A 25,518-nucleotide genomic window follows, 5' to 3' on the forward strand; every position below is an offset into this window, starting at 1 on the left:
CCAGGGCGCCGGCCACAGACGCAGTCACGTCGCAAGGCAGAGACGCCCTGTTCCCGTGTTTACCCGGCCTTAACTCAGGACCCCCGAGCCCTGGATCAACCGCAGGTTCCGCGGATCACGGCGCGAGACGAAAGCAAAGTCAGGGCGGCAACGCGGGCAACACGGGGACACAGCGCCACCTGCAGACGGTGCGGCGCCTCGCAGGGTCCCGGGTCCAGGGGCCGGAGCGTCTGCCCCGGGGAAGGGCAGGGGGCTGCCTCGCTCAGGAAACCCCCGGAATCGTCTGCAAGGAGGAAACTCGGAATAAGAGCCTTTATCTAGCAGAACGTGGTTTTAGCTGCCTTTGAAGAGCAGCTCAGCTGACGGCCGATTTCAGGCTCAGAGGTGAGCTCCCGGCTGGCCCGGGGGGCTCACAGCCTGGAAGTGCCCCCAAGGCCCCGGGACCCCCACCTGAGCTGCTTCCGGTCGGGGGGAGTCCACCCTGGCTCCCACCTCAGCTGTAACGCCCCCCGCCCCGCCGCACGCCCAGACCAGCAAACGCGGACCACTGCTGACCCACCGCGGCCCGGGCTCCCGCAGGAGGGGCCCAGCTGGGGGGCTGCGGGCACAGCTCCCACTCACACGTGAGGACCACGAACACAGCCCCCCGAGTCCCCTTGCGAGGGAGCGAGGCTGAGGTCGCCCGGAAGGCACAGGCTCCCCACATCCTGCCCCACCCCCAAACGTGCCCTCGGCTGCAGCAGCGCTGAGTTTCCTGACAGCAGTCTGACCTGGGGCGCGGGAAGCCGACACAGGGCAGGACCCGCCGCCCACTCACTGTCCTCACAGAAAGCAGAGGGTGTCGGGGGCCCAGACCCCCACCCGCTGTCCCCAAGGATACGCCTGGGCCCTGGTAGCCCCCACCCCACCACAGAGACCCCGGTCTGCAGCGTAGCCCCCTCGCCCTGCCCCTGAGGCCTGCAGCATTCCAGGTCAACTCCAGGGCCCACCGACTTTTTGCCTGACAGCTGCTGCATCCACACCCCTCAAGGGGCCCGAGGGAGACCCTCACCCTGACCGGCCCCGGGAGGAAAGCTGACCGCTGAGCGTGTCCGCCCAGGACTGTCCGTCCTGCAGTGAATGCGCAGAGGAGGGGAGGGGAGCTCCCGACAGACCCCTGGACACCCAGGGCCGCCCCGTGCAGGCAGGAGCCCCGACCCGTCTCGCAGAGTCCGTGAGCCCAGGCTGTGTCCCTGCAGGACTCAGCGGCCTCCCTTCCTGGCAATCCCCCCCGCAAGCGCCCCCCAACCCAGTGGCCCGACCCCCGCCCGGGCACCAGGGGCTCAGACACCTGGAAACGGGGGAAGTAAACTCCGAGGTTACAGCGGGGACGCTGGTCTCAGGGAGCAAACTCACTCTGTTTCCCTAATGACTCCATTTACTACCTACTGAGAGTTTATTTGAATCTCTAGTGGTTTGAAAATTTCTCTACTTTCCTGTTTATCAAGAAACACGATTCCCAACAGAGTGGCTCCAAGCTTACAGGCCGAGCTCGTATTTCACTGGACCTGCAGGAGTAGGGGGCGCCCAGACCACCAGACCCCCCAGCTTCCAGAAGCTCTGTGGGGCCTCCTCACCACCTGGGGACACAATGTCCCCAGGCCCCCCACCCCGCGGTGAGCAGGCTCCGGGACCATGGCCCACTCTGGACCTCTGCCCCCTGCCCACCCCCTCCCCGGTCTGGGTGTGAGCCCCCTGGGGCATCTGGCTGGGGGTCTGTAGATGTGCGCTCCCCGCGTCTCCATGTTCCAAACAGCCTGTGCTGAATGCAAGCATCCCGTCCTCCCACAGCTCATGAGCAGACTTCCCATCAGCTCTGATCTAATCAGCACAGAGAGGGGCAGCGACTTGCCCGAGGCCACACAGCCCTCCAGCAGCAGCCTGGCTCCGGAACCAGCTTCCCAACGGTCCCCTGAACTGCCCCGGGCTACGCAGCCACGGGCGAGCTCTGGGCGGGGAGAAGGCCTGAAGGTCGCAGTCCCTGCCGAGAGCTGCCAGCAAGGATTGGGTGCGGATGCGGCAGGCGCAGGGGGACGCAGCGGGTGGGATGGGGCCGGGTGGAGGCTCCAGGAGGGGAGAGATGGAGGACAAGCCTGGAGGCGCATGGGGACCCAGAGGGCGAGCGCTCAGGGCTTGAGAGCCACAGAGTTGGTGATAGGGGACTCTGGAATGGCAGAGCCTGGGACGTGCGAGAAGGGGGGCCCCCCGTGGAGCAGCCCGAGTTGGAGGTTCTGCCCGGAGCTGTTCTGACCCCAGACTTGCGCTAACCCTGGCGCTGGCGGGAAACGAGGCTTTGGGTTGTAATAAATTGAAAACAAAACTTAAAGCTCCAGCCCCCTGGGTAAAGTTTTCCTCGGAGTTAATTTCCAAGATAAATTGTTTTGGAATTGTGTGGTCCATCTCCCTAAGCCCCTACTGTTTCTCTGATTAGACATTTTCATCTAAATGGACCTGGAGTCTGAATGGCACCTCCATCCCACCCGTATTGACATCTGCCAGGGCCGCTGGCTTATGGGGAAAGTATGAATTCCTCGCCGATGGCTTTGCTCAAATTGAGCTGTGTTCCCAGCGAAATTAGATGAGGCCCTGGGCTGTCTGGGGGACGTTCACTCAGCTCGGGGTTTAGGGAGCGATGGGGCTGCAGCAGGACGGGGCAGGGAAGGCAGACGCCCTCCTTCGGGAGGACGGAAGGGGAGGGGGGCCCAGGGACGAGCGCCCAGCTCCCGCCACCCTGGGGAGCCCAGGACAGGCTTGTGGGTGCCCCCATGTGCAGGCTGGCCCGCCCCACAGACTGGCTTCCTGCAGCCACAGGCCTCGTCGGAGGGGCTGCTCTGAGAACGTTTTCTTTAAGGTAACAATTCCTCGGTGAGACAGGAACCCACCAGCTGACCAGCAAAATCTGTACAGAAGCTGGGTGCCCAGCATCCCGCCAGCGGGTGGACAAGGGCTCCAGGGAGGTGGTCTCAGAAGAACCTCTTCTGCACCTGGAGGGGTGAACCGCCGACCTGGCAGGATTCCAGGAAGCTCAGGGGCCAGGCGCACATGGGGGCACCCACCCAGCCTCCCGCCACACGTCTGGGCAGCTGAGCGGCAGGAACGCCGACGCGGCCTCCGGCTGGGAGTCGGAAGCTATGCACAGTTCCAAGGCTCTGAGAAGTTCCTCGGGGTCCGGACCACCTCCCAGGTTTCACTGTTAATGAAAAACAAAAGGAGGGGGGATGGGAGAGGGAAGTAACAACTCTGACGCAGGTCAGATCCATAACCAGGGACACGAACCGGGACTCGGGGCTCGAAGCACAGACTGGCTGCCGCTCGCCAGCCCACCTGAGCGACGGACACGCAGGGGGATGGTGCCGCCCGCATCACTCCCTGCAAAGCCTGACCCTGGCTGGTCCCCGTGAGTCCCACCCGGCACAGACAGCCGAGCGTGTGGTTGTGTCTGACGGTCAGAAGAGGAGTCAGCCACGAGCACGGGAGTGCAGCAGAGAGTGGGTAACGCGGGGCTGCAAGTGAAGTGAGGAGCAAGTAAACACACGGAGTCACGGAGAAGACGGCCAGAGGATGTGCACGCAGCAGCCGGGGAGACGCCGGACGTGCGGCCGCAGGGGCCAGCGGGGCGACTCGGCCGGGAGGAAGGGGTGTGATGAGGACAGGTCCAGAGAGAGTGGTGCCTGCAGCACCCTCCACCTCAGAGGAACTCAGAGACCTCCCGGCACGGGAAGAACCACAGACACAAGCCTGGAAGCTGGTCGCAGCTGAGAGAAGGGACCACAGCTCCCCGGATGGGCCCGGGACCCAGGTCGTGGGACTGGGCTGGGGGCTGGTGGCCCCAGGCAGCTGGGCTTGGTGAGGTTATTAGAACAGAAACTACCTCAATTCTCAAGGTGTCCAGTGTTTTAAATTAATGACCGTGAACTGAGCTGCTTTCTCTTTCCTCATACGTGGTAACCAAGAGGAAAACTGAAGGAGTCTTTGGGCCTAGGAACAAGAACAGCAGTCTCAAAGGCCCCTTGCTGAATCGTCTAACTGCGGAGAAAACGAAGCACAGCTTTAGTTCCATCCCGATGCTCCAGGCCAGCTGCATCTATCTGGGACTTAACTCCCCCTGTCCGGAAACCTACCACCCCCTCCACCCGCCCAGAAGACTCATCACCCCCTGCCCAGCTACAAATGTCATCTCAACAAAAGAATACTCAAGATATCCCGCCTGATCGACGTTTCCCTTATTGCTTCCACAAACCTCCCTATAAGTATGAAGCCTCCCTGACCCCTCTCAGCGCTCAGCCTGGTCGTCAGGCCGACTGTCGCCCCTCCTTGCCTGAATAAAGGTAACCTACTTTTGTTGAGGTCGTCTTTCCTTTTCTGCCTCGCCGAACTATACCCTACAAAGACAGTGTTTAAAGTTTTGACAGAAAGTCATTTGCTCAGTTCTGGCCCGTGAGAAACAGCCGTGTCTTACGCTCTTGTGTTGCGTGCAAAGTGTGGACGGCTCCCGGCCAGCACACGGCTTGTGTGTCAGCCTCCGGGCAAGGGTTTGACATTCATTTCCCACTGGAAGCTCAAAACAGTCTCAGGGGAATCCTGACCGTCCCCAATTCACAGATGAATAAACTGAGGCAGGAGAGCTGAGGCAGGGGCAGCAGACACACTGGAGGCCTGGGGAGCGGCAGACGCCCGAGGTCTCTCCTGCGCACGTCTGCGGGTGGACCGCCCACACCTGAGTGGGGCTCCCGGGCCCTGGTCCCGAGCTTGTTCTCTGAATATTCGTGCCTGACACCCTGCCCTCAGCGCCCTTCAGCCAGAACAAGGGTCCAACAGGCCGCAGTTCAGTGGCACAGAGACCTCCCCTGTGCACACAGGCCACGGGGCCGTCAGAACCTCACCACTGGATTAGACCCTCAAGTGAGACCACAGCTCTGCACACGAGATTCCATCCACGGAGTGACTTGGTTACTTCCTGCGTCACAGCCGTCCCTTCTTGGAACTTTCGAAGTCCTACTGACACGTTTCGCGATGGATTTGGGGACAGAAAGGACCCATGTGGGGACGCCGTCTCTGCGACAGGGAAACCGAGGCTCCGCCTGAGGCAGCCCGCCTTGTACCACGTCCCATCTGTTCTAGAATCTCCCAGCCGGCTCCAAGGACAGAGTCCTCCTCTCAGCCCTGCGGGAAACAGAAAGTTCAGAAAGATCAGAAGTCAATTAAAATAAGAATATGTTGTTTTGAGGGGACTTCCCTAGTGGTCCAGCGGTTAAGACTGCACTTCCAAGGCAGGGATTTCAGTGTCGATCTCTGGTTAGGCAACTAAGATCCCACATGTGAGATGCCAAAAAACTAATAAACGATTATCACTGTCACCCCAGCTTCCCTCCCCCACAGCGAAAAGGGTGTGCTGACCGGTGTCTCAGGGTCACTAGACAAGACTGGCTTTGACCTCCTCCCAGCCCCAAGATCCCTCCTCAGCCTGCCCCGTGCAGACCCCGCTTCCTGGGCACAGGGGCCTCTCGGACGCACCTCCTGCCCCAAACCCACTCTCGGGCTCACCTCCTGCCCCAAACCCACTCTCGGGCTCACCTCCTGCCCCAAACCCACTCTCGGGCTCATCTCCTGCCCCAGACCCCACTCTCAAGTTCACCTCCTGCCCCAGTCCCCACTCTCGGGCTCGCCTCCTGCCCTGACCCGCTCCCGGGCTCACCTCCTGCCCTGACCCACCCCAGGCCCCAGGCGTGCCCCCACCCGGCCTCCTCCGCCCTCCTGCTGCTTCCCCTTCCTCTCTGTTCTCAGCTCTCCCTAATCACCCAAACCTTTCCTCCTCCAGGAAGTCCCCCTGGCCTGCACCTCCCCAGCCAGGCTCCCTTCTGTGGCTGAGATCCTGCCATGGGCTGGGGGGCAGGAGGAGGGTCTCGGCGCTCCCCGGGGGCACCACCACGTATCTGTCTTCAGCCCCCCACACTCAGCTTCTGGGCAAGGAAGACGGCTGGACAGGCGCTTCCAGGGCCACCCCCTGCGCGGCGGCTCTCTCCTTTCGCCTCCCTGGGCTCTGCCTCCTCTCGGGGTCCATCAGTGCCCAGAATAAACCGTGCCCCATTCTTGGAGGCTGGGCGGTCCACCCTCAGAGGACCCCCGGTGGACTTGTAAACAAAAGAACAGCTGCCGCAGAGCCATGGGAGCGGTCAGCGAAGGCCGACGGCCGCCAGGCGTCAGGTCCCGCTCGCCCCTGGGCCGGCCCGCGGTGTGTGCTGCAGCCGGAAGTCTCCGACGGGCGTTGGTGAAGTTCCTGAGTGGCCGAGGGCACGGGGCAGGCCTGCAGGTCACCCCGCCCCGGCCGAGGACGCCCTTGTCCATGTGTCCCCCCAGCCACGGCACCTGAGCTTGGCTGCCATCCAGCGGGACTGTGTGAGCCAAGCGCGCCTCGCTTATTCAATTGCATCTGTAACTCTGAGTTAATCTGCTCCGTAATTGGGTTTTTGCAGGTGACGCTTGAGATCATTGGATTTACAGGGTCTGTGTTCTGTCTCCAGCCTGCTGTCACCGACACTCACGGGGGCTTCACCCACCTGCCCCTCACCCCCCACGCCAAGGCCAGCGGGGCTCCGAGCCAAGGCTTTCAGAGGGTCACAAAGCTGGTGGGCCCCCTGGCCGGCTCCAGGCCTTCCCCTCACGGCCTCCTGTCCCCCGGCCCTGGCAGATCCCACTCCTGGGCTCTGCAGGTGCCCCGGGCCTCCAAGGCGTGCAGCTTCTCTGCCCCGGCTCTCCCAGGGCATCTGGTCTGCAGGGCTCGGGGATCCCTCTGCCAGTGACCCCACCTTTGCCCACCTGGCCGAGCCCAGAGCCCTGGCCTCTGACCCGGGCAAGAAGCATGGGCGCAGACCCCAGGCACGCGACCGTGCAGCTCCCAGGCTGGGTCTCTCCCGCCTCCCCGCTCCCGCTGGGCCTCGTCCCTTGTCTCCACACCCAGGCCCGGCACCGCCCTCAGCTGCCCCTGACTCCCAGCACCCGACCCCCACCGCCTCATTCAGCATTCACCCACCCAGCCTGGACTTGTCTTCGGGGCCTGTGATGCTGGCCCTGTGGCAACCACCCAGGGGAGCAGAGGGTGGCGGGCGCGGGCGGAGGGCTGGCATCTGGAGCTCCCCGGTGCTACCCCCTCTGGTGCCCACTCTGGACACAGGGCTGATCAAGGTGAAGAGAGACAGCAGGAAAGCAGGGGGCAGGATTCAGGCTCAGAGACACGGAACGAGAGGGACCTCCAGGCCAAAAGGCTCAGGCTTCGAGCTGGAACCGGGGGGTGGGCGGAGGCCTCTGGGGGGCAGCAGGGAGCCCGTCCCCGGGGAGGAGCCCCCCTCCCCAAGCTGGGTTCACACTGCCCTGAGCTTAAAACCAGAACCACGGAGCCCACATGTTCCTGGCCCCGAGTCGGCCCCCCAGGGTGGCCGCGCCAAGCAGGCCCCTCCGTCCCTGCCCTGTGTCCTATGCGGACGCCTCACGGATGAGACCAGCCCTCGGACGTGACATCACTGTCTCCTCTCGGGTCAGACCTCTGCGCAGTGGGGGATGTTTACCCGTTTCTAGTTCTTCTGTTTATCTGATCTTACCCCTTTTCCCTATTTCTATTAAGTCATTATTGTTGTTGCCACCAATTATCTCGGAAATTGGTGGGCTGGCTCCGGTAACTACAGAGGCCTGCCCTTCACTGGATGTTCTCAAATCTATTTGCCCCTCGGCTTCTTTCCGAGGACGTTGGTTACGATGCATTTCTCACAGACTTTTGCTTGCTTGCTTTACATCCATATATGCAGGTCTGTTCCTTTTGCCCCAACTTCAGAACCACGTCCTGCTCAGGAAGGCCCCCACTTCACACCCCACAAATTCTCCCTCCTCCTCTGGTGAGCAGCAAGACCCCGCCTGGCCAGCTCCACAAAGCACGCTCCTTCCAGAGGGTTTGGGCCAAGACCTGCTACTTGACTTTTATTCTCTAATCACAGGTCCAATGGACCCGAACCGCGTATTAAACAATCCAGTCTATCCCCTCATTCGAAATGCACTATTGATTATACACTAAATCCCCATCTATTCATCCCCGACACCTTCAATCCAACCCTATTGACCAAGAAAGCTGCATGCGGTCTGACTGATGAGAGAAGGGGGAGAACTGAAGGAAGCACCTTCCTGGAGGATGCACTGGACCAGAGCGGGTGTGATGGGCCAGGGAGGATGCTCTGGACCAGGGCAGGTGTGATGGAACAGGGAGGGCACTGTCCAGCGGGGCAGCGGCCCACGTGTGGTCCAGGGACCTCTCAGAGACCTCGGACAGGGAGGCTCCACCCAGCAACCTGGGGCAAAAGGAACAGCTTAGGAGGCTCCTAAGCTGACACTCGGGATCCCTCCCAGAGGCGCAGGGGCCTGGGGCCCTGCTGAGGCCCCCCGGGTGCCCAGGGTCCACTGCTGGGTCAGTCAGCACCTCGCCAGGCTCCCTTCTAGGACCTGGAAAAAACGGACAGGAGACCCTGAAGACGGAGCCCTCTTGCCAGCCTTGGGCCAGGCTCCCAGGCTCCCGCCTCCCCACAGCCAGGCCCCTGCAAACCTGGCCCCACGTGAACAGACATGGGAGGTAGAAAATATTGGGGGTGAGACAGTCTCAAGGATGTATTACACAACAAATATAGCCAGTATTTTATAATAACCATACATGAAGTGTAACCTTTAAAAACAGTATAAAAAATTCTCTAATTCATCAATCCATGTGTTTCCCTGGTGGCCCAGGGCAGGATATGAGGGTTCGATCCCTGACCCGGAAGATCCCACTTCCACGGCACAGCAGAGCCTGGGCACCACAACTCCTGAGCCCGGGACCCTGAGCCCAGGAGCCGAACCCACTCAGCCCACGTGTGGCAGCCACGCAGCCCGCTTGCCCCAGAGCTGGCACCACACACCTACAGGAGCTGCTGCAACGAAAGCCTGCGCGCAGCCACAAGAGGAAAGCCCACGGCACTGAGGACCCAGCGCAGCCAAAAGTAACAAAGAAACAAGTAAAACTGTTTCTAAAAGTCATCAATCTGGAGGCTTCAGGAGAAGAATCACGCCCCACCCCCGTAGCCGTTGCTGCCACAGACAGGTGCTCTCCAGGCAACGAGGGGCAGGCGACTCCTCCTCGGGGACCCGCCCAGGAGCCCGGCGGTCAGGGCGCTATGCCGTCCCCACTGGAGCCATCGCCCTGTTGAGCTGTCTGGGGAGGGGGGGCAGAATCAGGGTTAAAACAGGAAGAAGGAAGTGAATTACGATGACGTGCCACATGAGCTGACACCCTCAGGCTCCCGGAAAACCCACGAGAATCAGACAAGAAGAACCACCACGAAGATCACCGAGCACATGGCTGGGAAACAGAACTAAAACATGAAAATGAATCGTCTTATTACAGCCGGCCACGAATGAGAAGCCAGCATGGCAGAAGGAAGCGCAGGTGACGGTCGGTCCAGAAGGACGGGGTCAGCTCAGGAGTGGACTCTGGGAAGGACCCCACGCCTGCAAAGGGGCCTCTCTCAGCCCTCCTGAGGACACACGGTCACAGGCAAACACAGAAACACCCGCACAGCCCTGGACGCCGGGGCAGAACCCTGGACACCAGCCTGCAGCCTGAGCGAGTCTGCGGAGCTTCCGAGCCCAGCGCCGCCTGGAACGGCGACCGTGGGTGGACTTGAGAGATGCTCCTGCAGGCAGAGAGAACCAAGGCCGTGGTCTGCAGAAGGCGCAACCACACCAGGTCCCCGGAGGAGCTGCAGACTCCTCATGCTTTTCAGGCTCATCCACTTAGCAAGTCTATGAAACCCAAATAGACACCACGATAACGAGAATAAATTTATTTTCTACACAAGCGCTGTTTGTCTTCCACATGCCGCTAACATCTGTTTGATATTTATTCAATATCCAGTAAAACTAGTAATTAATCTAGGTTATCTTTAAAAAACTAGAGACGTGGCAATGATTCCATTTGGTCCCCAGAGAAGATGGAGGACACTGCGCGGTGTCTGCCGGTCTGTCCCCTTGTTCTCCGCCGGCAGAGACGCAGCTGCAGGGTCACAACACAAGTGTGGTCCCGCCCAGACACCACCCGGCAGATCAGCAGCCTCTTCCGGTGCCTGCCTGCTTCCTTAGCACAACATGCTCACCCAGGCGGGCACCCCAGATGCCTGCCCAGGGCCCAGCCCAGACTCTGCATCCAGTGGTCCTGGAAGACCCCCATGCCAGGAACAGCCACTGACCAGTTGAAGGCCATGGCCACTTTCCAGGCTGAGAACTTGGACCTGCAAAGCAAAGCCCTCTCCAGTTTCTGTCCTGGAGGGTCTCAGACGACCCCCCTCCTGTCATCCCAAAGGGGCTCAGGGACCCAGGTCTCGCCCCCGGCACTTCAGGAGTAGGCGGGGGTCTTGCCAACAGCAGGCGGTCGGGCCGGCCCCCACAGTCAGAGAGCAGGCTGCCCCGAAGCGCACTCGGGCCTGGAGGCCAAGGGCACACCCGCCAGCGCAAGGCTGGCCGCCCCACAGTCCAGACTCGGCGACGCCCCCCACGGAGCGCACCCTGCACCCGACCCCCTCCCTCCCCAGAGACCCCCTCGCCCTCGGCAGCTCAGGTGCACAGCAGCTGCTCTCAGCCGCAGCTGTCCACCGCCCTGGATCACTGACGACCCCCTCGGGACTTCTGACTTAGCAGATGGGTTAGGCCGGCTCCTGGCCCAGGTACAGCCAAAGACGCCCCCTCACCCCAGGGAGGGATGCCAGGAGGGTCCCTACGGCCCCTCCCCGTCCCACTGGCAAGGGTTAATCAAAACGCATGTGGTTCCCGAGAGGTGACTGGAAGGGGGGCTGTGATCTATTAACTTACCGTCTCCACTTCCACTGGGTGCGGGGTTCACACATCTGCAGATCTTCAGAGCGGAGATTTCTGGCAAAGGACGGCCTTGATCCCCAGCAAGATGGTGTTTCCCAAGCGAACGCCCTAAATGGAGTGGTTAAAAATGAAAAGCATAAATACCCACCCACTAAACGGAGTAAAAATGGAAATGTCTCCTGAAAGGCATAGGTACCTGCTTGTGGAGGTGAGTCTGGAGCTTTGCATCCATTAACCTTTCCCCAGTGGCCTGTTGTCCGTTGCGATGATGGGCGGCCACCCAGACGGCGGATGGCCTGACCTTTATTCAGCTAAAAGCACGGGGCCCTGGGTGTTAAGTGGATGTCACTCGGGAATGGAATTGATCCTAGGATGAGAATCTCTGGAGCTGTCTTAGATAATGTGACGGCAAATGGACTCAGTGCGCTGGGCTCGGGGCAAATTAAACAAAGCCCAATGCAAATAGTTCTTCCCCTGCTGAGCTGCTTTAGAGACAAGCAGCTGCTCTCCTCAGAAAGAAGGCCTGGTCCTCGGAGACCCAGCGGCTTCCACAGGATTCGGAGGGAAATCCATGGGCTCGCTGCACAAGGAGCTCCTGGGGGCAGTCAGGTCGACCTTACTTCACTCTGAAGCAGTGGGTTTGAATCTGAAAAGATAAATACACACATGTTAAAATAGTTAAGGATGCTTTTAAGAAGAGCCATAGGAGAGGACTTGCCCCACCAAAACCCAACAGAATGCTGGGACCGCCAGAAAGAATGGCAGGAGGTGACGTGGACACGGGGCCCTTCTCAGAGACTGCAGCCATTCACACTGGGTAAGACAACCAAACCCACGCAAGGACACCGGGAAGCCCGCAGGGCAGACGGAGGAGACGAGGATCCACCCTGGGGAAAGGCGTCTGGGAAGAGGGGGCGTCAGGGTAGTCTTCCTGGACCACCATCTGCAGGGGGCGCAGAAGGCAAGGCACGGCCGCCCGGGGAGACGGGCTCCCCCCATCCAGCAGACTCCCCTTCTGCTCGGGGCAGCCTCCAGAGCCCCGCAGCCCCCAGCCCCCAGCGTCAAGGGCTGAGCTCCGGGCGGTGGGGAGCAGGCAGGCAGGACAGGGACAAAACTGGCGGGGGCGGGAGGGGTGGCACACAGGAATGGGGGAGGGGCAGGGCCCGTCGAGGGGGTCCCAACAGCAGGTCCCCGACCTCGTTCCCAGGAATCAGAGGAGGACCCTGTCCTCTGTGGCCGAGATGGAAGACAAGGCTTCAGACACTGCAAACACTTCGGTCGTTAACTTTGTTCGTCGCCCATCGATTAAAATTAAAAATTAAGCGTGCGTGTGGTTTGCCGCTGCTTAATTATTAAAATCCACTGGTGTTTCGTAATTTGTTAGGAAAACACAAAGGAGAGTTAGGACTGAAATCCTAGGAGATTCTGAATGAGAAATCTTTTCAGGACGAAGCCAAGTCAACGCCACAGCATCGTGATTTCTGATAAGTTAATGCTGTATGCAGAAGTAAAGACGGGCAAAATCAAACGCGGCTAGGGTGTGTTTTAAATGTGTCGCATTTAATTCATTTAAGTTGTGACTTGTTCCTTTTGCTTTGCTGAAAAGCTCTTCCCACTTTTTTTTTAAGCTGTCAAAGGAAAGCCAGCAAAGGGAAATTAGAAACACAGTAAGAAGGGCTTCCCTGGTGGTCCAGTGGTGAAGACTGCACTCTCCCAACATAGGGGCCCGGGTTTGATCCCAGTCGGGAAACCACATGCCGTAACTAATCATGTGCCGCAACGAAGACCCGGTGCAGTCAAATAAAGCGATTAATTGACATTTTTTTAAAAAGAAAAATAAAATAAGAGATTAGAGAGTGGTCTGGCTGTTCTTCCAAAAGATACACATAGAAATGCCACATGACCCAGCGATTCTACTCCTGTTTTACCCGAGAGATGTGGAACAGACTCACACACACACCAGACGGTGGGGACAGCCCCAGGGTCCTCAGCTGAGGACACACAGGTGGTCTGTCCATAAAGCGCATGGACTGACCATCCAGCCTTAAGAAGGGATGAAGCCTCACACTCGCTACAGCACCGTGAACGCTGCCGACAGTCGGCTCAGTGAAGGATGCTGATGCAAAGGGCAGATACTGTGTGAATCCCTTCATGGGAAATGTCAGGATGGCAAACCCGCTGAGACAGAAGGCAGGCTGTGTGCCAGTGCTGGGGGAGGAGGCGAGGGGCGTCAGAGTTCCTGGCAAGGGAGTGGCCCTTGGAGCAATGAAGCGTCTGAGAACTCCATGGAGACGGTGGTCCCAGAACACTGTGAATGTGCTGAACGCCCCCGAGCCGTTCACTTTAAAACGGCTGGCAGAGCGGCCAGCGGCTCGGCGCCCCCATCCACGCCGGCCTTCCACGCGGGATGACGAGACTGCGAAAACCCACATGTGCTTCCTTCCCCGACGCGGCCCTCTCCTCGGGGCCGCCGCCCTTCCCCACGCCATCCTGCGCCTCTCGCCCCCTCTCCCACCATGGAATCTAAGACCTTTCAGCCGGCCGAGCCAGAGGCGGGGGTCCTAAGCGAATGCCTTCCGCCATCACCGGGCCCCGCAGCCTAAAGGGCTCCCAGGGCAAACTTAACTCCCCGCAAATCTTGAAGCGGGGGGTGCTGCGGTTACACATTCCACAAAGTGCTGGCACTTACAGCCATAACCCGAAGGCGGAAGACTGACTCACAGGTGGTGACCTCCCATCACCAACGCTGTCATGGTGTGCAAGGTTCCGTTATCAGCCAAGGACCTGGTTAGAGATATAAAGACCTTTTTATTCACCCTTACCTAATTGTTTTTTTCCTTACGACTTTTTTTGGTGTGTTGTACAGCGGTGTGATTTTTCACTTATTTATTCCATCAGTAGATATGGTTTGTACAATGTACAATGGTTCCATTTCAGAAAATAAAAGAAAAATTCAAATCATGAAAAAATAAATAAGTAAAATGGTCGTGTTACATGAATCCCACTTCAGTAAAATGAAACAAGCCGTGAAAGTTACGGGGATGATCATAAGACCTGCCAGAGCGACGTGCAAACTCAGAAGCCTCCCCAGGCCAAGGTGCAGGCAGTCCCTGGCCCCAGGTAGTGCCCCGTGTCCCCCAGGCCTGAGCCCCGTGAGGGTGGCATCCTGACGGATGGGCTCCCGCCCCTTCAAACTCACTCAGTCTGGCAGGGACACAGTCATCGGTGCTCAGCCGCCAGGCTGAGAGCAGGTGGAATGCTGGGCCCCCTCCGCTGACCCCCTGGCCATCCCCACACTCCCCAAATAACACCCCCATCCGTTATACGCAGAGATCTCTCACTTGATGACTGATAACCCGGTAGAGGTCAACGTCTCATCTGCCATGAGTCCTTCCCCCTGGCATCAGAGAACTGGCTTATGGTTTCAAGAGTTTGCTTGTGGTCCCAAATTATCTGTCTGTCTGTCTGTGGGGCCGGCAGGGCAGCCTCTCTCTCTCCTGGTCTCCGAGAAAGTTCCTTTTGGTCACAGGAGAGCCTGGGTTTGCCATCTGAGCAGGCTCGGCCCGCATGCCCACTTAATCTAAAACATTAAGATGTTCTGGGTAGATCGGATCATTTTGGAGCTACACGCCGCCCCCGGGCCCGGGCACCCGACAGATGCCACGTCTGATTACACGGTGCTGCATTGAAGCTGACTGTCCATGCAGGGCTGTTCGCGCGGGCGATGAGGGAGCAGTGATCCAGAAAGAACGCGGGCCCAGGCAGGCAGCTTTCTCTGTAACACCCTGCTCCCATCAGGAAATACAGCTGCCCGCGTCCCTAGGGGTGTGAACACTGTTAAAACCAGCAATCAGGAGGGAAGAGATCCAGAAATGTGACCGTGTCGTGGATGTAGAGTCGGATACCCCTGTGTCCTGCCTCTGAGACCCTGGAGTCGCTGCTCCGATGGGCAGGCCGCTCGCCCTAAGGAGACTGTGGGAAGCCGTGAGCACGTGACCCCAGCTTCCGGCCTTGCAATGTCACAGCCCAGCCGCATCAGAGGGCTCGGGGCCCAGGCGCTGCCCCCAGGGGACGGCAGAGACCCCACTGGCATGGGGGTCCCCAGAGCCCAGCCCCTTCTCGGTCAGACCGCCCACCCCGCCTCGCTGCCTGCCTGCCACCCTCGAGGAGGTTGCAGGGGGTGACCGCGCCCTCCTGTGAGCATGCCCGTGGGGGCAGCCCAGGGCAGGGAGGGGCCAGACTGCAGGTGGCAGCAGCCTGGGAACCCCTGTCCAGAGCCCCAGAAAAAGCCCCCAAGTGTGAGGGTCGGGGCAAGCATCCCGCAGAGGGGACTGAGGTTTCTATCACCCCAGGCTCAGCAGCCAGGGTCCCAGAGAAAGAGCTAAGCGGTGAGTGGAAGGGGCAGCCGGCAGGCACCAGGGCAGGGGCGACCCTCCTGGGGAAGCAGACCCCCCCCCCAGCCTCCCCAACCAGCCAGCACCTGGTGAGCTGTGCTTGGAAGCTTCGTTTCCCTGACACAGTCTGAGGGCTGGACAGAGGCTGGTGCATTTGGGGGAGCGGGGAGATGAGCCCTCAGCCTCAGGGGCTGGGTGATCCACTCCTGCGTCTGGGTGCTCATGTGCGTCTGTGTGTACACGTGTGTGTGCACGTGTATGTGTGCGTGTGTGCATTGTCGGTGTCCCTGTTCACATCTGTGTGTTGCACACAGGTATGTGTGCATGCAGCATGCATGCATGCCTATGTGTTCCTGTGTGTGCCCATGTGTGCATGTGTGGTGTGGACACACACATGCACTGGGCTGCACATCTGCAGTGAGTCCTCCGGGAGCAGGGCCGCCCCCAGAAGCAAGGCCCATGAGCCCGGCCTCTCCCCACCCTCTCGGGGAGGAAGCCCCAGGCAGACACCCCGGCCCACGTCACACGAGCCACACGGACACACGACACAGCCACAGATCGCAGAACGCCAGCTTGTCATGTCTGTAACTAATTCAAGCAGCAAAGCGCCCCATGAGCCACACCTGCTGGTCAGAGGCTCTCCTGTGGCCAAGGCCACGTTGAAAGTTGTTTGGGGCAGAAAGTGGCCGGGAGGGCCGTGCCCTGCAGGCCTGGGGAAGCATGCATCTTTCAGACATGGAGAGGTGACCCCCGGGGAGCAGTGACCCCCACCCCAAGGAGCAGCTTCTTGGGCACAGAGAGACCTTGAGGGGCCACCCCCATGGGGGCCACGGTGCTGAAGACACCGACGCACAAAGGCGCTTTCCCGGGGAGCCCGGGGTCTCCGAGGAGGATGCGATGGGGCTGGAGCGGCCCCCTCAGTCTGGGCTCAGCAGGTCCTTTGGAGACTTTGGGTAAATTAACTGTGAAGCAGTGAGCAGCTGGATGAGCCATGAGTCACCTGCTAACACGCAGCCCGGCAGCACGGACGGGCCTGGCTCCCGCTCATGGCTGCTCCCAACAAAGACACAACGTGCGGAGGGGCCCCCACCAGCCCCACACAGCGAGCCACCACAGGACACTCGGCCATCACGGGACACGGGACCCCTGCGGGGACCGTCACAGGACGAGACCGTGTCCGACCGCCTGAGCACCGGCTCGGTCCCTGCACCCAGAGCTCCCGGGAGAGGGGCCGGCCCGGCTCGGACGCTGCTGGCGGATATGGGATGGACACAGGGCCAGGGAGGCTACAAGAGCTCACACCCCACACCCTCCAGAGACACAGGAACAGAATCCAGTGGGGCTGAGGACTGCAGGGACGAAGGGGGACCCGCGTTCATTCACCCCAGGCCTTGGAACTCGGCCTTATTTGGAAACAAGATCTTTGCAGATGTAATTAGCTGAGGATCTCAAGATGAGGCACTCTGGGGTCAGGGTGGGCCCTACGTCCAGGGACACGGGTCCTCACAAGAAAAAAGGGAGCAGGAGCCAGGTGACACCGGAGGCAGAAACTGGGGAGACACAGCGGCAGCCAGGAGCCCCCAGGACTGCAGGCAAAGCCCAGAGGCTGGGAGGGGCAGGGGGGACCCTCCCTGGGGACGCCTTGACCTTGGGCTCCTCCACGCTGCCAGGAAACGAGTTTCTCTTGTTTTGAGCCCCCAGTTGGTGACGATTTGCTCTGGAAGCTTCCAGGGAGCAGGGACACGTCCGCCCGCAGGCACCCTAGGACAGTGGGTCCCAGGCAGCCTCGGTCGCGGCTCCTACTGGCCCAGCCTGGCCAAGACAGACCCGGCAGAGGTGACAGGTCGGGCAAGCACCAGGCGGAGTCAAGTGATGTGGAGACACAGGGAGCGCAGGAGCAGGAGACAGTCCACACAGGTCTCTGGAACATCAGGAAGTGCTTATAAGCGAGAGGCTTTGTGCGTGCACCTCGGGGACATCTGAGCTCCGAGAGACGGGGCTGGCGGGAGAGGGCGGGGGCTTGCTTTGTTTGAAACACGAGTTTCTGTAGAACCTGAAACTTTAATGCTCTGACACATGTATGGGCTTCCCAGGTGGCTTAGTGGTAAAGAATCCGCCTGCCAATGCAGGAGACATGCGTTCAATCCTTGGTCCAGGAAGATCCCCTAGAGAAGGAAATGGCAACTCACTCCAGTGTTCTCTCCTGGAGAATCCCATGGACAGAGTGACCTGGTGAGCTGTAGTCCATGGCGTCACGAGCAGTCAGACACAACCGAGCGACTGAACAACAACGTGTGTATACGATTTCCATCAGTCTCCTTGTAAACGTGACAATTAACACATACGACGGCGTAAACAATACAGCCGTCATCCAAATCCCTCCAGGACGAGCCCGCAGAAGACACACAGGGCGGGTGAGACTCTGGGATTCCTAACAGGAGGAAGAAGCCTCCGTGCACACGCGTGTGAGCCGTGAGGGCCCGCGGAGCCCCTCCGGTGGGGAAACCCGTGATTCTCCCACCCTCGCGCACCGCCCCCAGATCAGGGTCCCGGACGCGAGTGTCTCTTCTGAACAGAGGGCTTCCCACTTCACCTTCTCTGCAGCTCAGGGTACGCGGACAAGGGCATCGATGTGATTTCTGCCCCAAATCGAGACTCCGCTGTTGGCCTGGTGAGTGGAGACGGCACTCTCTCACGCCCGCCTGGGTGTACCAAGTGGGAGGCCCTTCCAGAAAACATTTTGACAACAGGTTTTATAAATTTTCAAAGAAATTTCACTCTTGGAAATCTGTCCTGAGGGACTAATCTTGAATACATGAGAAGTTTTATCCACAAGGACGCTCCCTCTCCAATCACAGTTTCTGGGGTCGGGATGATCAACTCAGAGGGGTCTCTACCCACGTCCCAGTGCCCCCAGACCCCCCGTGAGCCTGGCCCTCGCTCTGAACGTCACAGAAGCCTCCAGGAGTGTCCCCCATGTGGTGACGCACAGACAAACCCGTCTGTCCACGCGGAGCTCGGCCCTCCCGCCCTAACCCTCCAGTCACGTCCAGGACCATCCCCCCGCCCCGCCCCACCCAGCCTCTCCTAACGCCGCCCGCCCAGTTTGGGCCCCGACGCCCCCACGCCCAGGCCCTTGGCTCACGCCCAGGTCACACTCCAGCCCCCTCAGAGCCATCTGCCTCGCGAGAGCCAGAGTGACTGACCCCAGAGAGGAAGACAGAGCATCTCCCCGAGCCGTGACCGCACTCTGAGGCCCACAGCCCGCCCCAGGGGCCGCCCTGTCTGGAGGGCTGGCAGGCCCACCCCTCTAGTGGAGCCCGGAACGCACCTTCGTGACAAACCTGAGACGCAGCTCCAGAGGAAGCCAGGGGCTCCGCATAGAAACCCGACCCAGGGCACCTCGGAGTGTCCAAGTCCCCCAGGCGGCCCCAGACAGACCCCGAGAGCAAGCAGCCGCCCCAGGAGGAGACCTGCAGCCCCAGACGGGCTCGGGGAGGGCGCGGGGGGCGAGGCAAGCAGACGCAGGGGGAAGGCGGGTCCCGTGACGAGGCCACGCCAGACCCTGCTGGGTGCCGAGCATCCAGGGCCCGAGGGAGCGGGGGACTCACATACCAGCACCCGGGGCCCGAGGGAGCGGGGGGCTCACATACCAGCACCCAGGGCCCGAGGGAGCGGGGGACTCACATACCAGCACCCGGGGCCCGAGGGAGCGGGGGCTCACACAGCAGCACCCGGGGCCCGAGGGAGCGGGGGGCTCACACAGCAGCACTGTCCTCTGGGGCGGGGGAGGCGGGAGCTGAGTCTCCAGCTGGGTGGAGGCCCCCCAAGGAGGGAGAAGCGGGCGTCGGGAGCTGGGGTGCATCGAGGTCACCCCAGGCCTGTTCACCTCCTCAGGACCTGCCCTTCCCCTTCAACCCCAGCCGGAGGCTCAGCAGGCTCCTGGAGGAAGCGGCCCCTGTCCGCTCGCACCCAAGGCCAACCTGGCTGGTTCCCAGGGAGGGGCCCTCTCCAGGGGCCGGCACCCTTCAAATGCCCCAGACGCCACGGACCAAGTCCCCCGTCTGCGTCTCACGTGTGGGTCCTTCATGTGTTCACACACGATGCTCACAAGCCTGGGGACCGCCCCCAAATGCAATACCCATGTAATACCCGTGTATTACCTGTGTGTTACCCGTGTAATACCCACGTCATACCCGTGCGTTACCTGGGTGATGCCCGTGTAATACACGTGTTACCTGTGTAATGCCCATGTAATACCCATGTAATACCCGTGTAATGCCCATGTAATAACCATGTGTTACCCGTGTGATACCCATGTAATGCCCGTGTAATAACCATGTAATACCTGTATAATACCCATGTAATGCCCATGTAACACCCATGTAATGCCCGTGTATTACCCATGTGATACCCATGTAATACCTGTGTAATGCCCATGTAATACCCATGTAATACCTGTGTAATGCCCATATAATACCCATGTAATACCCGTGTAATGCCCATGTAATAACCATGTGTTACCCGTGTGATACCCATGTAATGCCCGTGTAATAACCATGTAATACCTGTATAATACCCATGTAATGCCCATGTAACACCCATGTAATGCCCGTGTATTACCCATGTGATACCCATGTAATACCTGTGTATTGCCCGTGTAATACCTGTGTTACCTGTGTTACCCGTGTAATGCCCGTGTTACCCGTGCAATACCCACATAATACCCGTGTGTTACCCGGGTAATGCCCATGTAATACCCATGTATTGCCCGTGTAATGCCCATGTATTGCCTTGTAATACCTGTATAATACCTATGTAATGCCCATGTAACACCCATGTAATGCCCATGTAATACCCGTGTCTTACCCATGTGTTACCCATGTAATGCCCATGTGTTACCCGTGTAATACCCATGTGTTACCTTTGTTACCAGTGTAATGCCCGTGTATTACCCGTGTGATACCCATGTGTTACCAGTGTGATGCCCATGTAATACCCATGTAATGCCCATGTATTACCTGTGTGATACCCGTGTGTTACCCGTGTGATACCCATGTATTACCCATGTAATGCCCGTGTATCTTCATTTCATAGAAATTATTTATAACCAACTTCCAGTGAACAGGTGTCCTCATCCACGCACCACACGTCCCCGACGTGACCCCGAGCAGAGCCAGATGTGTGTGTTCTCGCACCCTCCCTGGCTAAGCTGAGCCCGTGCAGGTAGGAAGCAACGTGTCCTGCCGCGCAGGGAATCAGACCGGGACGGGTGGGTCTCGGAAGCCTGCCTGCGGGCTCGGCGGCGGGCGGTGGTTGGGGAGGGAGGACCTGGGCCCGTCAGTGACCCCGGGGCCGTCTGGGAATCTGAGCCACTGCCTCTCTCTGGACCCAAAAGCCACGCGCAGGCAGAGGCTCTATGAACAGCTGAAGCGCTAGGGCCTGGCGGCCGGACGCCCTGGACATCGGCGAGCGCGGCACGGCTCCAGCTGGGGCACCCCCCACCCGAGAAGCTGAAGGGGGACAGCGGCCTGAGGCGAGGGCACGCGTCACTCCTGCCTCAGGGGACGGGGGTCAGGACGTGGGGAGAGCGGGGGTCTTCCCCAGGTCAGAGACTCCCATCGGGCACCTGACTGCCCTCACAGCCCAGGGACCAAGCTGGGGTTCCGCCAGCATCCCCTGTGTTGGGGAGAGGGGGGCGTCCACTCAGAGCAACGCATCCTGTCCCCTCCACCTCAGGCAGCAAGGGCCGAGACGCCCACAGGTCCCCGCCGCACAGAGAAGCTGACCCAGGAAACAGACATGGCGCCTGGGAGGACTGTGCTGACGAGACCCCTTCAGTCTCGGGACAGAATAAGGGCTCGGAGGGCAGCTCGCTGAGCCGCTGGATTTTAAAGCATTTCTTGCACCACTAAGCGACCTCAGGAAAACACGCCAGTCCCACCCAAAATCCACGCGGATTCTGCCGGCAAAGTCGCCGGACGCTGCCTGAGGGGACAGGACTCGCGGCGGCGGGTTCCCCGCCGACGGCCAGAGGCAGACACAGTGGACAGAGCAAATATCATTTCACATGGACAAAAATTACACCCCGACCGAATGACGAAACCACTACAGTGAACTTGGATGAGCTTAAGAATAAGGCACTGAAATTTTTATATGAGACCAAAGACGAATAAAAATATTTTCAGGTTTGACAGAAAAGCAATTAGGGTGAAAGAATCGAACCTACAATTCAATCTTCAAACACTGAAACGGACAGAAATAGATGCGATTGTAGGGAAAAATGAATAAAATGATTAATAAGGTTGATTTAATAAATATCCTGTTCAGACAGAGCACACGCTTTTCCTCCAAAATTCATGAAGGGTTTGCAAATGTTGATCGTAAATAAGATCCCAGAATAAAAACCACAGTAAATTGCTACAGAGAGAAACTGCAAGTCTTATTATCTCTAGACAGTACAATTAACACCAGGAAACATCACAAAAATGAATAAGGTTTAAGGGAAAAGTCCAACCATATGCAATTTAGAACACATACATGAATAATTCTGCATTTAAAAAGGAAATCAATATTCCAAACAGTAAGTTTTCTGAAAATTACAACAAGAAGAGTTTAGTGAGTAGAAATGCAAACAGCAGCGCCACCGTCCATTCAGAGGGAGGCCCCAGGCGTCAGATTCAACAAGCAGAAAGGGAAATGGAGGTTTTGAATCAAAGCTCCCAGAGTCACCAGGAGAACCAGAGCAGCAGCAGGGAGGCGCTCACGGAGACGTGCACAACTAGAACTTCAGATCTTTGAAAAATCGCCAGTTCTTTGGGGGGGGAAAAAAACAAGAAAGCAGGTAAACCTCCGAAAACCAATGGAGAAGAAAACAGAGCCTGAAATCGCTAAGACATTTCATCACAACAGGACACGCAGCCAGCACGCTGATCCCAGGAAAGGGAGTCCCGGGGAGCCAAGTGCCATCTTCCAAAGGAGGCTCCACGCGCAGAGAGCCGGACCAGGCAGGAAGCCAGGCAGAAAGATGATCCAAACCCACCTCGGCAGTGGCTGCGAGCCCAGAGCCTCACAGAGGAGAGCTTGCAAATATTCAGCCACAAGACAGGAGCCGCTCCCCAGCTGGGAGAACGGGAAGCACAGCCCAGAGCATCCGAGGCTGGGACGGCTCTCATCCCCAAATCTGACAGAGAGAAGGACAGGAGAGAGGAGGAGGGCTGCAGCCACGGTCCAAGCCCGCACACAAGTCAGTGAGCACTCAGTGCGGCGCCGAGCACGGAGGCTGGGGGCTGACCGGGCCCGTGCCGACCCGAGGGTCGTCTTGGGGCACGGCAGACAGAAGCTGCGGGGGAGGCTGAGAGTCGGATGAGAGCTGTGGGGACATCATCAGATTCATAAAAGCTGTTTGGTTAAAATCAACATCTCCTGATGAGGAAAAAGGAAAACTTTTTTAAGCTTGGGATAAAAGAGCCTTTTCCTAATTGCAAGTATTATTTTTCAGTTTGGGGCTTCCTCACACACATGGGGGAAAGCCCTTTCACACACAGGGCCAGCAAAGGACAGGCAGAGGGAACAACACCCCGGAGACCCGGCCTCACCTGGGCCAGGATCCACGTCCGGCGGGAGAGGGGAGCCTCCCACTTTGCAGAGAAGCAGAGGCTGAGAGGCTGACGTGGGACCCTGACCCGGCAGGGTGGGGTCAGCAGGGTGGGCGGGATGCCCCAGAGCGAGAGTGTGGGGGGCGTCCTGACAAAGCCCAGGGTCCTGACCCGCCCAGCCACCCTCCCGGGGCTCCCCTCCCTCCTGGACGCACCCCGAGGATGGCCTTCCGGCCAGCGGGATGTGTCCACAGCTACAGCACAGGACGCTGCATCCCGAGGGGGCAGCGTGACAGACGGACGGGTCTGCGGTCCTCCCCTCCCAAGGCTGCCCCCGGCCCCCGGCCCGCAGAGACCCTGGATCTGGCTTCCTTTCTTCAGGGACACCTGAGGCTCCAGCTAACCAGCGCCCGCGGCCCACGGGCAGCCGGGGGTCTGTACGGGGCACTTGCGTTGCTGGGTTATCTACAGCCCTTGAAGAGGAACTAAAGGTCCTTGACTTTGCTCAACAGCTGAAGTATTACTTTTCGTTGATGGATTTCCTTTCTGCGTGTTCTCACTTCTGTGACTGAATTTATTCTGGAACTAAAATTTTTCTGCGGACAGAAGGTAGGTGGAACACGTGAGTGGGGGGTCTATCTAGAAAGAAGACCCCATGGGGTACTGTTCGGTTACACATCAGGCCATCCTGCGGCTCTGAAGGGGCTCTGCTCCCAAGAGCTCTGCTCCCCCGGCCTCGCTGAGCCGCACCCCCTTCCTATCCCCCTCCCGGCTCCTCTCCACCCAGAGCTGACCCTTTCAGGCAGGTGCCTGACCTTTCCCGGCTTCTCCTAGAGTCCTTTATTCCCTCTTCCCCAAATCACCTGCCATGATTGCTCATACCCCATTCTGTTTTCAGCATCTGGTTTTCAGTTAAAAAACACAACAGACATCAAGCTATCAAAAGACACAGAGGAAACGTAACAGCGTGCCAGCCGGTAAAAGACGCTCATCTGAAACGTCTGCACACTGCATGCTTCCCACGGGAGCACCTCCTGGAGAAGCAAAACTGTGGAGGCCATGAAAGACCAGGACCACCAGGCTTGGGGCAAGGGCCCCGCACAGGGGTTTCTCGGGCACGAAGACTTCTCTGTCTGACCCCGTCACTGCACACGCGCCCAAACCCACGGAATGTCCAACACCACGCGGGAACCGCGACCTAAACCGTGGATTCTGGGAGACGACGGACGGCAAGGAGGTGTGGGCGCAGCCGTCGTGACAAACGTCCCCTCTGGTGGGGAGGCTCTGAGTGCGGCGGGGAGGGGCGGGGAGACGAGGCGTCTCTGTACCTTCTGCTCAGTTCTGCTGTGAACTGAAAACCACTCTTGTGAAGTCTGGTAATTATTTTAAGACAGAATAAACAAAGAGGCACATCAGGCCCTCCCAGCAAGGAGGCTGAGCTGTGCCGGCGAGGCACACCCCCTACCGCCCGGCGGCTCTCTGACACCTGGGCGCCAGGTGTGGCAGGTGGGCTCCGGGGCCTCTCGTCAACACGGTGACCGTCAGAAGAACAGGACAATGACCTCAGAGCCCCCGCGGTTGAGGGAGACCAGCACCGTCGTCCTGCCTGACTCATCGTCTGACACCAAGAGGTCCACGGGGCACCCGGAAAGCGCTAGAATTCCTCTTGAGACAGAGCGTCCACTCACCCTGGGATGCCCCCGGATCACCAGCAACACCCTCCTCTGTGGGCGCTGACCCCCGCTCTGCACCCCGTCCTGGGCTCCAGTCCCCCCCCACCACCGCCCCCGCTTCTCGTCGCCTCCAAACCCGGCGCGGCCACTCCTGAGCGGCTCTTCCCCGCAAGCCCCTCACACCAGGAGTGCTGCTCATGGCGACGCTCGCCCAGCCGTGTCCCCTCCACCCCCCCGGGGGCTATACTCTCACTAACGCGGCCAGGCGGGCGCGCCCTTCACAGGCAGCCTCCTTTCAGCTCAGACCCAGCGCCTTCCTCGCTCTGTTTGCTGTGGGCATTTGGGGGGCGGCCACCCTGGCCTCCGTGCAGCTGTCTTTTCTCAGGACCCACTTCTTAGACCAAGAGTCCAGAGCGGGCCTTCCCGAATGCCGGCCCTTGGTTCCGTCCGAACCCATCCTAACCTCTTGTTCCCCGGTGTCTGAGCACCCAGTGCGGCGTCCTGACCGCGGGAGGCAGACAGGGCGGAGCGCAGACCTGATCCGCTGTGTGCAGCTCCTCTGGGGGCAGGGGCAGCCGGCTGGGATCCTGGCCTGCCACTCACAGACCATTCACCCCATCCCCGGCTCAGCTTCTCATCTGCAAACTGGGGAGTAAACCTTCGTGCTGTCAGAGTTGTGAGCATCAATGAGCTAGTGTGCAGAGGAGCTCCGCGGCGGAAACACACGTGTGCTCCCAACACGCACACACAAGAGGCGCCCCGGCGTTTCCTCCTCGCCCACATTTCCTGCGAGGACCTTAAAAGGGCCACGTGCAACAGCCGGCTCACGCCCCCAGCCCCCACCTCCGCCTCCTTGAAGGGCCAACGCCCCGTTCGCCCCAAACAGAAGAGTCACCGCCGGGAAGGGGCTTTTCCCAGTCAAGGGGGGGC

At 59.5% G+C, this 25,518-nt stretch overlaps 1 long non-coding RNA gene across 2 annotated transcripts; it reads right to left on the reverse strand.

Annotated features, from left to right (window-relative positions):
* Positions 1-3,915: 3,915 nt before the first annotated feature.
* Positions 3,916-25,518, reverse strand: LOC110130237 (uncharacterized). 2 transcript variants are annotated; one of them, XR_011483087.1, is made up of 4 exons: positions 25,432-25,518; positions 11,120-11,569; positions 10,918-11,031; positions 3,916-5,202 (listed from the first exon to the last, which is right to left on the reverse strand). It is a non-coding gene; the product is annotated as an uncharacterized lncRNA (long non-coding RNA). The 2 variants fall into 2 exon arrangements; XR_002311784.2 differs by lacking the exon at positions 25,432-25,518 and adding an exon at positions 12,120-12,201.

Source organism: Odocoileus virginianus, chromosome 23 (genome assembly GCF_023699985.2).
Source record: "Odocoileus virginianus isolate 20LAN1187 ecotype Illinois chromosome 23, Ovbor_1.2, whole genome shotgun sequence".
Classification (NCBI taxonomy): domain Eukaryota; kingdom Metazoa; phylum Chordata; class Mammalia; order Artiodactyla; family Cervidae; genus Odocoileus; species Odocoileus virginianus.